The 18,533-nt window shown below is 30.6% G+C and overlaps 1 protein-coding gene across 1 annotated transcript in view; it reads right to left on the reverse strand.

The window, feature by feature from the left end:
* Positions 1-18,533, reverse strand: part of LOC129909041 (innexin inx1) — a 118,702-nt gene extending 100,169 nt beyond the window's left edge. The window contains exon 1 of the mRNA XM_055985988.1: positions 17,816-18,533. The gene's annotated coding sequence lies outside the window, so the exon portion shown is untranslated. The remainder of the gene's footprint in view (positions 1-17,815) is intronic.

Below are 18,533 nucleotides of genomic sequence, written 5' to 3' on the forward strand. Positions count from 1 at the left end.
CAAGTTTTGCGATCGTAAAATAATCGAGATCAAAGTTATCAACAATGTTTAAAAACTTTGACCGAAGCGAAGAAATACAAGAAAAAAATGCAACCTAAAATTAAGCGCAATCTACTAGGCTTAAACCAAGAATATTTGGAAATTTGGACGAAAGACTTGTTAAAAGGTCACTTTAATAACTTTTTAAAAAAACTGTTTTGTAAACGATTATTATTTTACTAGATTTTTTTGTATGGTATCCAGGCGTATCTGGAATAATATAGGAACTGCAACTATGTCCCTAGTCTCAATTTTCTTTACTACGAATAGAAATTTATTGCTTTCTTAAAGGACACCTCTAAACTTTATGCTGAAGAAGCTACCTAACAACTTGGTTTTCTTTTTTTTGTATTTGTCATGCTTAACAGATATTTAAATTTTAACGCTTTGCAAATGTACATTTTATGTAAATGCGTTCCTGGAATACTATAAAAAAATATCCAAGAAAAAATTTATACTTATGATAACTCCATTACATCGAATATTAAAGTCCGCAGCTGGGTCGCACGAACTTGCTTTTATGGTTAAAGTTGTTCAGAATTTAAAAAAAAAAGAATATGGAATAAGAAAGGAGATAAATAAAAAACAGTTTCAAGAATATTTTTAAGTTTTATATTTTTATTTATATTTTTTTATTTATATTTTTTATTTTTTGTAGTTTAGTTCGTAACTGAAGACAGACTGAATTGCCGGACCTGATAGTTGTATGAAGTTCGATCCCATATGGCCATATCGTTAGTAAATAAAATGCACGACTGGATCGCACGAACTTGCACTTAGAGTTAAAGTTGCTTAAATTTTTAAGACTTTTTATATAGAAATTTGGAAAATGTAGGTACCTACTATACAGGTACAAAAAAAAAATTAAATTCGTTTTAATCAGCTGATAAGAAGAATGATAGCCCAACAACGACATCCGGAACCTAGGTACCTTTGCGCTTTGGATATACTGGATGAGCACATAATTTCAATGGACAACGAAGAAGCAGTTAACTTTTACGCCGACACCCAGTCGGCACACTATCGTGGCTAAACGCCAATCTAAATAACCCAACTCAACCAACCCCTCAACTGGACATCCGGGTCTGAACACCCCGAGGACAACCTAGTCAGCAGACTTTTTAAATTAAGTTTATCCATGTATAATATTTATTTATATTTTATAACTTAGTCATTGTATAAGGTTAGGCCCCTTCTGTGCCAACAAAATTTTATATCAACCAATGTATCTTAGAAATAAGTTAATTTTAAGTCAATTGTAAATAACAAGTTCAATAAACTAAATTGATTGAATTGAAATCGTTTTAAAAAAAAAAATTAAATTAAATCTGAAATCAAATTGCCCTCCAAAACAAGTATGCAGTTTTGATTGATATATTAAGATGTATTTTTAGAAAAAAAATTTTTCAAAATCGTTTGAGCCGTTTTTTAAAAAACTATTTTTTTATAAATAATTTCTTGGAAAAAAAGTTTTAAAATAAAATTGATATTCCATTTTGTAGAAATCACTAATCAACATCTAAATACAAAATTTCAAAAAAATTCAATTTCCCGTTTTCGAAAACTTGATTTTTCAAAAAAAATTTTCAATTTTTTTTTTTAAATCCAAAATTTATTTTTTTTATTTAATTTTTTTTTTTGCTTATATTAAAATTATATAAATACTTCTTCACAAAAGTTTCGTTGAAATCGAATAAGCAGTTTTGGAGATAATCGGATTTGAAAAAAACGGTTCTATGGCAGGTACCGTTAATAATGATTTTCAAAAAAGTTTTTTTATTAGAAGTTAGACCTTGTTTTTAAACTTACATTTGAATTTTTTAAACAAAATCGTTGGAGCCGTTTTTGAGCAATTTCAATTTTACTAAAATCGGTATATGACAAGTACCTACCGTTATTTTTGGTCAAAAAAAAAATTAATTCCAAAAACAACTCTGTAGAGTCGCCAAATAATAGCCCAGTCATTTTAGTCATTTTTAAGCCCAATCTGAGGAAAAATTCCTACTGGGCTGAATTTTGGTATACAGCTTAATGACGGCTTTGTTATGAAGATGTGAAAAATCGACATTGATATCGTGTCCGCGTTAAGAGTTATAGGGGTCAAAAGGTCACAAAAAAAAAGGATGAGTACATAAACACTTTAAAAATTTCATAGCTATTGCACATTTTCGTAAAAAAAATTTTGAAATCTGTTTTTTGATGCAAAATGCAAAAAAAGTATTTTATGAAAAATTTTAAACACCTGTGATATAAAATAAATCTATAGAAACCTAGGTGGCCAACTTTCTTAAAAATATTCTGGTATAAGGAGAAAATTTCGTAAAATTTTTTTTACGAAAATGTGCAATAGCTATGAAATTTTGAAAGTGTTTATGTACTCATCCAATTATTGTAGAAAATTATAAAAAAAAGAAATAAATAAAATTCATTCATTCGTGGTTGTAGTGAACGAAAACATAAGATGATAAAATTTAAAATACACTGAACGAAAAAAAGTCCATATTTTATGAACTGGTTGCGATAGAACTTTTTTCTATCTGTTTTTAGAACAATCATAAGTGTAGCTATAAGCCGTTTTAGGGTTGTCCATTCTCTATTTCACACCCTGTATATTTTCAGACATATTCTAAACAAAAATTCCCAGGGAAATGGTTTCGGGAGAAGGGCCCCAATCGGAAAAATGGCGAAAATTTCCATTTTTTTTTGGTTTCCACATATTCTTAACAGTTGAGGAACGAAATTCAAGCTAAAAAAATAATGAAATTTCAGGAACTTTTCAGTTAGGAGTTTTTTTTTTCAGGAATAGGATTATGACGATTACAACTAAATTTCAACTTTTTGAATCGTTATACCTAAGAAACGGTGGGTCTTAGGAAAAAAAGTGTCATGACACTTTTTATATATAATAATCTGGTCTACAATTCTTGCTTTGAAAATTTTTTGATAAGACTTACCGTTTTGCTGAAAATCGTGAAAAACCAGTTTTTGTGACCTTTTGACCCCTATAACTCTTAACGCGGACACGATATCAATGTCGATTTTTCACATCTTCATAACAAAGCCGTCATTAAGCTGTATACCAAAATTCAGCCCAGTAGGAATTTTTCCGCAGATAAAACCTAAAATTACTGGACTATAATGCTACATACCAAGTTTGACATCAATCGGTCCATCCGTTTAGGCTGTAGTTTTTTTTACAGACGGACAGACTGACGGACTTCCGGGACCCACTTTTTTGGCATTCTCTACCATCGTAATGTCATGGAAAAATGATATCTCAACTTTTTTTTTTTTGTACGAATGCATAACTTGATATATAGTAATCGCAAGTAAAAATGAAGACATAAAATCTTTTCTGTGATTTTATTTCAAACAAATTATATAAGCCCCAAGACTTATACATAGGTAAATTAAGTAGATAGAATGATATAAAAAGTTTGGTATATAAATAAACCAAAAAAAAAAAAAACTGTAGAATATTCTTTAAATTTTTGAATTACACAATTAAAGTTGACATTTCTTCTTATCTCATGATTCTTATCATATAAACAAACACTGAAAATGCATCAACTTTTATAAATGTATAAAAAGAGAATATACCCATTTTCATTAAGAGAAAAATATCCCCTTATACCTATAGAATGTACCTAAATTATTTCTAATCTTAGGTACATATTGAGTGGTTTTTGGTCAATGTTCTTTCAAACACTTTACTCTTGATCGGGGATACATATATCAGTCAAGCTGTATGGTAAACTAAGCGTATATTATACATAAAACTGAGCATAGTTTTTTTTGCTTAACGACTAAATCTATTAATCATCTTGGAATAACCCATCACTGGTTTGAATATGTTACTGAACTTTGTACAATTTTATAAATTTATACAGGGTGTCCCAAAAGTCAACGTCGAAATGAAAACGGTAGATCAGAAAAATAAAAAATCAGCACTTTACTACTTCTAAAAACGCAAATTCAGTTCTGAAAGAGTACAAAAATTAAATGATATGGAAAGATTACCTAATAAAAAAAAGTCGGATTTCTTAAGAAAAATATTTGTATTTCCGTTATTTATGGAATATATATTTTTGTTCGAATGCCCATAACTCCCAAAATATATGGCTGTGATTTTTTAAAATTATTTTTTCTGATAACAGTCACCACCTAACCTATCTACCGTTTTCGTTGGGACGTTGACAAAAAAATAAACCATATAATTCATTACTTCCCCACCCATTTTTTTGCTACAGACATCTATACCAACATATGCTGAAAGTTTAAGCTCTCAAAAGTAAAAGGAAGAGGGCGCTCATCAGCTTTGAAATATAAGACTTTGTTACCCTTAATATCTGATTAGATTATATATCGTAATAGGATTTAGCTTGGAGTTGGAGTTTGGCTCAAATATGATAAGCACGCATGCTTCCTACAACCAAGTTAATGATTTTTAGTCATTCATTACTAGGCATGAGCACCTAGCTAGAACAGCAACTGAGCAAAAACTTTGAACCTATTGAGCGCCCACTTACACTTCACCTTAAATCCTAGTACATACCTGTGAAGCAAGCCGTGAAGTGAGTTCATAAATTTTTTTTTTGTTTTCAATTTTCAAATTAATTTTGTTCATAAAAAAATATATAGGGGGAGTATGTTCACGAGTGAAAGAGCTCCCGTACATTTTGCACGTGAACAACTCTCAATCTTTTTCCAAACGAAAAGTTTCACAAGATCTTTCACGAGTGATCAAAAAAAAATATATGGATTCACTTCACGACTTGCTTCACCAAGTACACTGCCGCTCATCTGAATAGGTTCACATTTTAGTTCATCTTTCTTTTAGCCTGTCTTGGTATTTAATGCAATGACACATCTTTTTTATATATGTAACGAGAGAACATCTTTATGCGCTTAGTTTAGGAGAAAAAAATTGTCTTGGGGCCTACCGTTCTTCTCACACGGTAGCTAGACCAAATCTAGTCAAAAAATCAAGCATATTTTTTGGCTCATCTGAATAGGTTCAAAAGCAAAAAATGTTAATAAATGATGAGTTGCATGGGTCTGTTGGACTCAAAATTGTGTCTGTAAATAAATCTGATTGAGTATAACCTGTAAGGATGAAAACGGGTTGTGAAAAAATCTTTAGGCGCGAAAAAAATGGGGAAAATAAAAGAAGTCTTTGAATCAGCCCGAAACCAACGTCGTTAAACTGCATTTTATACCGGTTTTCGGCTTAATTTTTAGACCGAAGTCATGCTGTTCTGATCATTGCACATCTATCGGGCCATGTTGTGACTGAGTTGCATCGACTTTTAATGTTGTTTCTATACCCTTGGATATTGCGCAAATAACTGCTTACTAAATTTTAACTTGCGTTTGTTTTTGTCCCAATGCATCGTTGGTTTCGGGCTGATTCAAAGACTTCTTTTATTTTCCCCATTTTTTTCGCGCCTAAAGATTTTTTCACGACCCGTTTTCATCCTTACAGGTTATACTCAATCAGATTTATTTACAGACACAATTTTGAGTCCAACAGACCCATGCAACTCATCATTTATTAACATTTTTTGCTTTTGAACCTATTCAGATGAGCCAAAAAAATATGCTTGATTTTTTGACTAGATTTGGTCTAGCTACCGTGTGAGAAGAACGGTAGGCCCCAAGACAATTTTTTTCTCCTAAACTAAGCGCATAAAGATGTTCTCTCGTTACATATATAAAAAAGATGTGCCATTGCATTAAATACCAAGACAGGCTAAGAGTAAGATGAACTAAAATGTGAACCTATTCAGATGAGCGGCAGTGTATGTACTAGGCTAAAAAGCTGAAATTTCACGTGAAAAAAACAAAACACATATGCAACCAATTTTTGAGAGGGAAACAACGGAAATGTAAAAACCAAAAAATTGGACCACCCTAATGTTCACTTACTAGATAATCCCGATTTGAGCAGTAGACGCTAAAATTGATTTGGAGTAATTCTTTCGCTATCACTCGTCTGGATCACAGCAGAAGTGAGTTGCTCATTGGCTGCCACCAGAAGCCAATCATTAGGTCGGGGTCCTAAGCCACTTGATTTTTGCTACTTAATGGTGAGAGTAGAAGTTAGTTATAATATAACTAAATAATATAGTTCGGTTGATATAAAAAGAAACAACTACCGCGTTTTTGTCGGCTGAGCAGAGTATCACTACTATTTTCTTTGATGGAAAATATGAAAAAAACGCGTTCTTGTTATCATTCAATTGCAGAAGACGTTTTGTCGAAGTTTTAAGTCAGGAGTAAAAAAAAAATCACACTTTAAAACAGGATAATGTCGATTAATAAATCGGTTTATAAGTCAGAGTAACTTTTGGGAAAATGAAGCTCAAGGAGCGAAGTTTTAGCTTTTATTAATTTTGATCTATTATCACTATTATCACTATTACTAAAGTTAACTTAATTTGGTTTCGAAATTCTTTCAATAATAACTTTTTTTTAGTTCATATTTTTAAAATTTAACAAAAACAAAATACTCATTCATAATTTGATTTGTTAAAGACAAAAAATACGTTTCTTCGCTTTGCAGATCATGAGCATGGCAATATTTATTTTAGAATTAAATTATTAATTTTGTTCAACCGTTACAATTGAGATATTTGTCACGCAGCAGTGGCAAATGTTATATTTTATAGGTATATATAATAAACCTAAAACAAAGTTTCTATCGTAGCAATTCTTCACAGTCACACCCGCAAAAAACACGAAAATAAAATTGTTTAAATAATCTATTAGCAGTTCAGTGGTGTTTCTGAAGACATTAAAACTTTTTTACAGCTGAGCCTAGAGTCATAAGATTCGCTTGAATAAGTTTCGTAATGAATTATATAGGGCTTTTTAAAAAGAAACTCAATTAAATTTGGGGGTCATAAAAACTATGTATGTACGAAAACAGAACAATTTGTAATATCGCGCGACTGTTCTACCTGCGATGATATTTTCTAATTTTATTTTAATATGATTCATTTATAATTTTGATTATTACTCTTATCATGTGAAAAACTAACATTAGATTAGGTAAATGCTTCAACAACAAGATTATTAACATTTAACACAGATAACATAATAATTGTTAAACATTTATGTGGGATGCCAGACAAGAAGCTCAGTTTTATTAATTTTATGAGTGTCTGGTTCTCTGAAAATTCACGATGAATCAAGAAAATAAAATATGACATAAAATTAAATGTGTCAAAGTTCAATGATTGGTTAAAAGATCAAAAATTTGTTAAAAACACATAAACAAATAGCTTTTATGAATGAAGATGACTTCAATCTACATAATATTAAACGAGTTTTTTCTTCTACTCAGTAGCTCCAACTTTTTTTTATTCTATTGGGAGAACGATAACAAAGTAGGTTGATTTTTTTTTTACGAGAAAAAATTTTAATATGGAGCATAGAAAAAAACTCAGTAAACAGGTGCATGAATTTGATGTAAAATCATAGATTATGTGCAAGAAATATCGGGCACTTTCCGCAAAAATATTGAAAATGACTTAGGGCTCATGTTAGCCATTTTTAACACAGTATTCTAGTTTTTTTTTATTTCTGAATTTACCTTGAGAGAACATTATGAACGTTTTGAACTAAGTTTAAAATAAAGTTAAGTTGAAATAGCTTATGTATGTGTAGTCAAAAAGCCAAAATTGTAAGTAATTCGATGAATATTGAAAAAAAAATTTAATGCACACATTTTGCATTGAATTTTTTTATGCAAAAATCTTTTTAATTGCATAGCATTTTTTTTTAAAGCAAAATAAATACTAAAGTAAGAACTACATAAAAATGAAAAGGAGTCTGATGATCGGATTGGCATCCGTGAAACAGTACTGTAACCCTAGCCATAAACACTTTGTGGTAGCACCTTAAAAATGTTATTTTTGTTCAAAGATTATAACAGCAAAATATTTTTATTTTTAATACAATTTTTGTTTTTTTTTCAAAGCAATTTTTTTCAGTTGCAATAAAAAAATTTTTGAATGCAAATATTTTTCAGTAGCAATAAATATTTTGTTTTTAATGCAATTTTTTTTTAATTCCAATAAATTTTTTTTTAATTTGTAATATAAAGCAAATGAATTTAAAAACAATGATGTTTTACAACCCTGGTGTAGAGTTGTAAACGGTTCGGGAAGAATTTTGAATAGCAGAAAAAAAGCAGGACTTTGAAAGACGGATCACTGTGGCGTATGCGTAACTTTTTTTTAGTCAAAAGCGGTTACAAATGTACGGCATGATTTTGTTTTCAAATAGTTGGTATGTTTGTTTATTGATATGAGCAGAGTTGTAAAAAATATTTTTTTTTTTAAATGCAGTTGCCTTCCATTACAAAATTTAAAAAAAAATTAATGCAAATTAACAATTTTTTTGGATAAGATAAATATATTATTGTATTTAAACATTTGCATTAACCTGGTTATTGGTTCGTCGAAATACCATCGTGGCAAAATATAAACAAATGTATAAAGTGAAAGTTTAATAATTGAAATTTGTGATAACCGATATGAGTTCTTACCAGAGTGAAGCGGAAAAAAATGTCTCACATGCGAATCTCTTTAATTTGTACAACCCAAACGCGAAGCGGAAAAAAATTTTGCTTCGCGTTTGGGTTGTACAAATTAAAGATATTCGCATGTGAGAAATTTTTTTCCGCTTCGCGTTTACCGAGTTATAACACAAGCATTATTTCGCTTTAATAAACCGAAACGAGGCACAGTTGTTTTTTTTTTCTGAAGCTTTATTTCTCTTTTGAAAATTAAAACTATGCCAATTTTCGAAAGGCTGCCTTATTTCACTTGGGCGTATTTCATTGCACCAAAAAATAATCTTTTGGATTACTTAGTACCTATGTATATGAACATTTATAATAAAAATATGTAATATAAAATAGTTTTTATTTTATTCGGGATTTATGTCCCATTTTCGACAAAAAAAATTTGGGACTTCTGTCTCAGTAAGATGGGGATGAGACATATTTACCGAATTCGATTCGGGACTTATGAGTTATGACCCAGTAAAGTGGCACATTAGGCCCGAAAAAAAAAATTCGGAACTTGTGTCCCGGGGAATTATATCCCTGCGCCAGATAAGCATAGTATTAATAGAATTAATATACCTACACATTTGTTCTTTAGGAAAATTACAAGTTAGTTAAAAAATATTGATTTCAAAAAGGAATTGGCTAACGAAAGTGGTTTCCCTATGCATTTATGAAATCTATAGTAAGAAGTTTATAATATAATCTTCTAATTCTTTACTGACACAATACACAAACAAGAAGAAGGATTATTCAAAACTAACCTTGAAATTTTCCTCTACATGTATGTAAATGTAGATATTCTTGTATTTTACTATTGAACTTTCCAATTGAACCGATTTGACAAAAACATAAAAATAAATAAATTTCAAAATAATGCTAATTATTGTTAATACCCACCCCTAAACTAGATTATACTCGATCGAAGAAATTGAAATATGTATGTATTTTCATTAGGCAATATTTGAATAAAAAGGTCACTTTATGATATTTGCTACAAAATATTATGTAGTATATAAAAATAAAAGTTTCATTGCAAAATTAGGGTGAATTCTATTCAAATGATGACACTGACTTTGACTTTGAAAAATTAAGTTCAAAAGTTACCGAAACAAACAACACTTTCCCCATCATCTCATGTCATCTATTAATTGCACAATATTATATATATCAGGTACATTCATCATAAGTAACATTTCAATGATTAAAATTTCAGTTTTGTTTTCAACTGTTTTTTTTTTATTATAATGCTAAGTAAACACAAGCATATACATTACTTGTACATAACAGATTTCCACCCCCATATTGTGACGTAATACATATCAACTTCAAGCATTAGAGAGATATAACATTGATTGTTATTGTTACATACACGATTGTGGGATTGAAATTTCCTCATCAAGATCAATTCATCTCCGAAATTAATTTGACCGCGCGCATGTGGAATTTTTGTTTGTCTCCGAACCTCCATCTAAATGTAAATGAATAGCTGACGACAAAAAAAAAGCTTAACAAGATACAAAACCATGTTCTGGGCACGCGGGGGAGTCAACTTACACAGGTTACAGCACAATGAATAAATCGCTTTGAAATGTCATTGTTGCATCTGATCTTGATCCCACTGCATTTTTCTCTTAGAAACATAAAAAAAAAAACGATTTGTATCTCACAATTGTTATTGTGTTAGAAAACAATTTATGTTGCCGGTATCATTCGCATAGCATTGATCTTGGATCGCGAAACATTTTTATAAGACCTCGAATCAAACCAGGATTCGTTTAAAAGTAAAAAAATCTTAAAGCAAACAAAAATGTGACACTATTTACTTTTCTTAGTTTTTCTCTAACCTACTACTTTTTTTAGAGAATCTTAAATCTGAACATAAGTTATGAGTAAAGTGAGAGTAGTTAAGTTACGTTATAGTGAAAACTTAGCTCTAATTGTGAATTATGCGATGACAAGAATAACAACCCAATAATTTTTATTCTTATTTATTTAACAATAAACTTGAATGATTATATCGGTATTAATTTTGTTTAACTATTTACATTGTAGTTGATCTATTTAGTACTTAAAATACCATTTTTGAAAAAAAAAATCAACTTATAAGCCTAAACGTGACGAAAAACTTTCACTTATGCAAGTTTTAATAATTTTCAAACAAGATCATAACGTTCGTCTCTAAATGGAACTCCATATAGATAATCACTAAATGAACGTTCACGTCATATTAGCACCTGTTTTGAAAATATTTTCTCATTTTAAAACAAAATCACGATTCTTTCATTTAAATAAAAACAATTAAAAATCACGGAATATGATTTTTAAAGGATTGTTAGCAAACTAATATACCTTTTTTAGCGATGATTTTAAATTTATTGCGATGTTTCGTTTCTCCATATCTATTTATAATCACATTACCTACTAATTAATTTTGACAGTTAAAATGTCAAAAAATTGTCACCATAAATTCCAAAATACATAAGGAAGGTATATAATTTGATATAGATACAAATATGTGAGTAGGTATATGCTGAATACTTTTTTATTCTTTCATATTTTTAGAAGACACTAACGGATTTATAGAAATGCGTATAGGTAAGGCGTTTAAGGGCGAAATATTAATACAAAATCTCAATAAAGGTTCTTGTAACCTTAATTTGTTTGACCAAAACCTGGCAAAAAAACAAAACCGTTATTAAAAAAATCAGTACCTATAGCATTTTTTAATATCGAAACGTAAGTACCTAATCATTTTATGTTAATGTAGAGCAACTTTCAATAGAAATTCAGATAAAAATTATATGCACGAGAACGAGTGGCTTGCACGTTCTTTGTCTTATGGTAAAAGTAGCTCTAATAACAAACTCTAATAAGTTACAAAAAAAAATCATGTGTGCAATTCACACGTGGTAGAAGTGAAACCTTAAAAAATCATTTTTCTTGCAAAAAAAAATAGAAAAAATCTGCCTATTTTTATTCTATCAATTTCAAATCCATGTTTTTTATATGACAACCTATATAAATTTCATATCATCTGAAAGCTTATTGTCTGAGCTCAAAATATATATATCGATCAGGTCTATGAGACATCTACAAAAAGAGCTCAAATTTTTTGAACTCGATCAATTTCCATCAAAAAAAGCGAAAAAAACACGTATTTTTGTCTTCTCACGCTATTAAATGCATTTTTTCCCTAACAACCTATAAAAAATTGTATGCCATGTGAAAGCTTATTGTTTCACCTTGTATAATGATGCATAAATCTTATTTCAAAGATGTCTACAAGAGAAGTTAGAATTTTTTAAAGTCAACCATTTCGAATTTCCAGACTGAGATTACGGTACTTAATACACTGGTAGCTGGTCATCGCCAACAGTTCTCCACAGGTGTTTTGAGGTATGTTTCAATTTTTTCAATTTAAGATTGTGTAACTTGTAGAGCACGTACCGTTATTTGTGATATATCAAATAAAAGGTTATGTTATCAGCATGCGTATTAAAGTTAAATCAAATTTGTATGTGCACTATATTAAAAGATATAACGTGTGTTGGAAAAGAACATCTTTTTACCGTTATCTCCGAATTTTGAATATGAAATTAATTAAAATTTTGTACAATTATAATTTATTTAATTACCTATCTACAGTACAAATTTCATTCATCTATCTATTAAAACAAAAAAGTTATAACAAGTTGAAGTCGTGTCGCGTTTTCGTTTCATCTTGTTTCAAATCACTACGATACTAAAGAATTTTTCACTTCAAAAAAAAATTCAAAAATCTCAAACCCCAAAACATTGTTTGCGTTTTTTTGGACCATTTTTGAAAGCGGGTATTTTCGGCTCCAAGATTTTTCAAAACAGCTTTTTGCCTCTAAAATATTCTGGCAACACTAACTCTAATGTTGTTTTTCATAAAAAAAAGGCCATTTGGGTGTTAAGAACCGTCAACTTTCTTTGAGAATTTTGATAAATTTTTTAATTTAAAAAATAAAAGGGCCACCTTAATGCATATATGCAAACAGACAGAATTGCCCTATAGTACCTTAATATCATACATTTTCTATGTGCATCTCATGTAAAAAAAAAACATAATTGTAGTGCAACGAATTAGGGATTTTTTTAAAAAGTGTTGTTTGTTGGTCTTTTTGAAAATGTTCACAAAATCAATAGTTTGTTTCTTTATTTTTTTGAAAATATGTATTATGTAACATATAGTTCAGTCAATGAGGAGTCAAATGCAGGTAATCTGAAAAAAGTTCTGACGTGAGCTAAGTTTGGAGGCAGTATTGAAGTGGGATTAATCCTAATCATAAATCTCGGTTTGCGTATTGTTTGGTCCAGTGGGGTGTCCGTATTGTATTGAAAAACGCATTAGTCTTAATATCTTGAGAACGACTGGTCGGACAGGATTTTTTAGATTGGAAATATGATTATCTTTCTTACTAGAGTAAGAGTACCGCAAAGTATCCCATTTTCAATTATTATTTTCCACTTAATTATAAGGGTTGTTTAAAATATCAAAAAATGCACTAGGTATTTGCAATATTTACTGTAACTCTAAAAGTATAACTTCTTTAGGAAAATTATTTTCTAGATAATTATATTTTCAATCTAAAAACTCCTTGCAAATTTTCTGTCCGACCAATCGTTCTCGAGATATTGAGACAAATGCCTTTTTCAAAATCGTGCACACCCCACAAGACCAAACATATACGCAAAGTGAGATTAATACTCAGGATAAGCCCATCTTCAAAACTGCATCCAAACTTAGCTGACGTCACACCCTTTTTTTGTGTTATATCTGGGAATTTCTGATTTGGCAGTTATTGTTGTTATTATTTGATTTGACAGATTTGTTATTTCAAGTTTGCTTAAAATGTCGCAAAATAAGTCCTAAAGGACAAGTTGATGACAAATAAACTACATCACGACTTTAAGTAAATAAAATTTCATACAGGTTTACATAACATAGCTTTTCAAATCTCGGCAGTTTTATCGAAATCTAGTTTTTTTTTTTCAATACTGTTTTTAGCACAAGTATGTTGGTAATTTTTTTCCTTAAAAATTTTAAATTGTTCAACTCAAATAGATCGAAACCAAGACATTTTATACGAAAAAAAAAACATTTTGGCAAAGCTGTTAGAGAAAAAAATCATCATTTGAATTCAAAATTACATTGGCAAACATGAGCTCTAATGAATGTTTTCTAAAACAAAGAAGAGAACAAAGTTGTAGTTAGCGATGGTCAATACTTTGGATTATTTATTTGAACCCCTTTTTCACAAAAAAGTTTCAATTTTTATAAAAAAAAAAACAGCGAGAACTAAATTGCTAACCTAAAACTCACAGTTTCATCAGTCCACCCCTGGTGATGAAAAAGTGTTGATCCAATTTTATTGGTTCCCTAGCTATTGGAACTTATTTTTGCTGTTTCCAAAACGTCAGACACGGTTTACGAATCAAAGTGTGAATGATATATGTTTGGTTATCTTGATATACCTACCATATTAAGCAAAACGAATTGAAATTAATTGTGGCCCAAAATTTAGCAGGTTTATAAATTTTTTTTTGTTAATTTTGTATTCGTTGGCGGTGTTGGTCGTGTCATCGATCGGCGGCGGCGGCGAATAAAGATCTTCGATCGACTTTATGATCAAAATTTGTTTTTCATACATTTAATGATGGTCCACAGATTCGCATCTCATTTGCTTTGGTACGGAATCATTTTCAAAGCTATACATTATTTAATTTATTCGGTGTGTAAGGGTGACCTACTATACACTAAGCGAGTCCATATCCAATTAACGTGTCTGCGAAGTCTCGAATTTCAAGCAGATCAGTTAACAACTCTTTTTAGATCACTCGATCACAATAAATTAAGAAGCAATTCTGCAAATGCGACGGCAAGAACGAAGCTTCGAAAAGAGTCTTCAGTCATAAACATGGGAATTTGATGAGCTGGCGCGAAACCAAAAACCATTTTAAATGATTCCGAACAACCGCAGTGATGACGATGGTATTTTTGGGCGCATAGTTTGCGTTAGCTGTGCAATTTTTTTATTTTATTTTTTTTTTTTGTATTAAAAGAATACAAAAACTATCTACTGCCTGAACTTTTACCTCAAAAAATAATTAATACGATGACATTATGATTCATTCGAATTTGGCTCATAAAATTCCGTTCTATACCCAACCACATTGGATTTGAAAATGGCCAAGTTTAATATTTATTTGTAGCAGTGAATGACCATTCCAGCTTTTTACCTGCTCTACTGTTTCTCTTCTTTGCCGACTCTTTCGTAGTTTGATTATGCAAATATTAATTTAAAACCTGTCTGGCAATAACCAAGAAACCAACTAAGTCTCTGTTGGTATGGTGATGGTGAGTTTGAAGCGAAGCAGGGAATAATATAAAATTGGATTGGATTTCAATGGATCGAAGGCAATTTTGTTAACACTGCGATTTGATTACAAGTAATAATTGGTTTTATTTGAATGATTATTTGCTAAGCTAAAAAGTAAAAATGTTATTAAAAAAAAGCATTAAATATTTTATTTTAGAAACTTGGTTAATCTGTCTTGAAAAGGGTTTAGTTTTAAGATCTTAGGGCGATTTGAAAAATCGTTACACAACTTATTATTCTTAATCTCTATATCAAAAATTATTTTATCTGAAATTCTATGAACACCATAACCCTAACGGCAACTGACATGAACTACTTGCTTCGCATTAGTCGCGTGCAGGGTCATAAATTCACAGACTAAAAGTTCAATTATGAACCTTACATTTTAAAAAATTTCGTTTTTAAAACTTAATGAAGAGTGCATTTTAAAAACTCTCAAAAGATTATTCATTGAATATCAAAAATCCAAAATTCCAAATTTTGATTTATCAAAACTGCTTTTAAAAGTTACTTCACTAAATTCACATTCAATAGAAAATCTTTTTCAAAAATTGACGCGTGTTTCATTTTTGAAAACCTAGGTAATTTTCAAAAAACTTGAGCGATTTTTATTTTTTTTGACGGTCAACAAAGTAAATTTCAAAAATTAGCGCGAATTTTAGAAAATTTCTTTATTAAGTTTTAAAAATGGACACGTCCATTTTGGAAACTTTCACCATCCAATTTTCAAAACCATATTTCCGATTTTCCAAAATTACTTTAGGCCAGTCATTATGTCGGAAAAAACGGCTTAGAAATGCAAAATTACCGAGAAAGCTAAATTTTGGATATGTTGTAGAGGATGCTTAAAAAAGCTTAATTTGAAGTTTTCGACCAAGATTTCCTATGAGCTTTTTCCGCCATTTTGAAAAAAAGGATAAAATGCAAACAAATGGCATGTCCTAAATTTTTGAATTTTTTAATCGATATCTCGAAAACGGTTCATGATACACAAAAAATGTGTATGCATGAATTGTAGAACTCGTTAAAAGCTACAAAAAAGCTGTTTGTAAAATTTTAGCATCTCATCAGATAGCCGAGTTATTGTCAAAAAAAAAAACAATTTTATCCTTTTTTATAAAATGGCGGAAAAAGCTCATAGGAAATCTTGGTCGAAAACTTCAAGTTAAGCTTTTTTAAGCATCCTCTACAACATATCCAAAATTTAGCTTTCTCGGTCATTTTGCATTTCCAAATGTATATAATGACTGGAAATTTTATATCTGTATTGGTGAAAAATCAAATAAAATTGTTTTATTTTTTCACTAGGAAATTTACCAATACAAAGAATAGAAAATTTCAGAAGTGAGTAGAAGCTGTTTTATTGGAGTTCAAAATGATTGAATCCTTGAGTGAAACCAATTAAAAACGACACTAGTTTGACGTTTAATTATTTAAATATTAGTGATTTTGAGTGAATTCAGGGGTCGAACTACGGCATACGTTCGTTAACGTATGGTTGCTATGTGTCCCTATCTTTTTGAACTGATTAAATAAAGAGATCAATATTAAAAACGTTAACGTATGATCGTTATCGTGTGCGGTTATTCGACCCCTGATTTGAAATCAAGAATAGAATTTCTCTTCTAAGAATCGTTCAGTCTGTCATTTTCGTGCTAATAAAATGCTTTCGCACGCTTCCGGATGGCCAGTCGAAAACACCATTAATAAACAATTCACACAAATTTTATATTTGTGTACTTTGTTTTGTTTTTTAGATGAAACAGCGAAGCAATTAACAAAATGAGAGTTCTGCGTCATAAAAGTTGGCAATCGATGAGCCAAAAATTCATAAGAATTTTGTGTAAATTTTTGGCCCACTTGGGTCGGTGGTGGTGGCTCCTTGACAGGCAAAAGTGTGGTGGCTACACGGAGGGCTGCTTATAGGAAAATTCAAATTGGTCTATTTTTAATTTGTATGTACTTAATTAGGTTGGCTACAAATTGAGGAATTGAGAGTATCACTGCTTCACTGGGACCCTAACCTAAAAGAAGAACATGATATAAGCCCTGTTCCATTGGAGGAGGTAGTCTACTAAAAGTAGATGTTTTGGTTAATCTAGTACTATCATCTTCTCATGCTCTTCTTCACGAGGAGATACGATTTATATTGAATTCGTTGAAAGTGCGTTCCATTGAAAATCGCTAGTAAACTCGTAGTAGTACTTTGCCACCTCCCAAAGAAACAGAAAATGCCTAATCATGTTATTTTTTTTTTCAAAGCTGGATATTTTAATAATTTATTGAATAATATTGAAATGATTTGCACTTCTTGCGAATTGATTATTATTATTCTGGTAAAAACAAAAAGTTTTAAATTTTACCTAATGCTCAAACGTTTTTTTGAATACACTAATTTGTATTTAAGATTTACTATATTTTTATTGGTGCTAAACAAAACCATAAATTCTAAATCCTAATTCTCATTCTTTTGTATCTCAAAAAAAGACAACAATTTCTTTTTTGTTCATAATCAAGTTTTTCAAGCATTTAATTTTGTTTCACCTGTTTTTGAATATTTAAAACGCTACTAATTTGAATAATTAAATACGATTCGATTTGATCCCCATTAAAATTTGTGTTCTGTTCAAAACATTGTTACACAATAAAAAAAAAAAAAAACTTTACCTCCTCGGGTAGTTATCAACGATGAGAAAAAAATTTTAGAAAAAAAAAAATGAAGAAGCTACCTTTATGAGAAGTCAATGAGACTCAGGTATAATATGATACCATGTTATGGAAATTAATTACTCACCTTTAAAAGTCCATATTTCAACTGGCGTTAACATTTAATTAAATTCGAACGAAAAGACAGACCAAAGTATATCTCTGTGTGGAGAAAAGATTCACGAAAACCAACCACAACCAACAGTAAGGAGCAAGCATATCGACGGCATAACACCCAGCTTCAACGCGGTCGCTGATCCGATCCGAAATTAATAATTGGTTCTGGCTGAATGGAAGAGTTTTTCCTCTTGTTGGAATCCAGTATATGTACATATAGAAGCAAATAGGGAACGAACAGAAAGATAGTGTCTATACCTTGGTGCCCATTTCAGCCTATAAGCCAAAGCCAAACACTATGTTATACCACCATCAGCAACAGCAGCAGTTAAAGCACCAGAAGTATCCAAAGCTAAAGCAGCAGCCCACAAATAATGCCACTGCCCATGACTATTCAGGCTACCAAATTACGCAAAGACTTGAACGGGCGAACAGGCAACGCAGCAACATAATCGGCCAGACATTCCATAGGAGTTGATTGGAAAAGTGGTAAGACTGGTTCCGTGAGCGCGCGTGAAATGGTCATTGCCTGACGTGACTTGAGCAGAGCTCTGCTTCGTGGTTCTCTCTTGGTTCGTGATTTGAGAAGCCGTATAGTAATGTCTTCGTGCCTTGTGCGGATTGTAGTCAGTTGGTGAAGTGTATCTTGGCGTCCAATGTTGCCAAATGATCTTATAATATCCATGGAT

The sequence above is a fragment of the Episyrphus balteatus genome, chromosome 2 (genome assembly GCF_945859705.1).
Source record: "Episyrphus balteatus chromosome 2, idEpiBalt1.1, whole genome shotgun sequence".
Lineage (NCBI taxonomy): Eukaryota > Metazoa > Arthropoda > Insecta > Diptera > Syrphidae > Episyrphus > Episyrphus balteatus.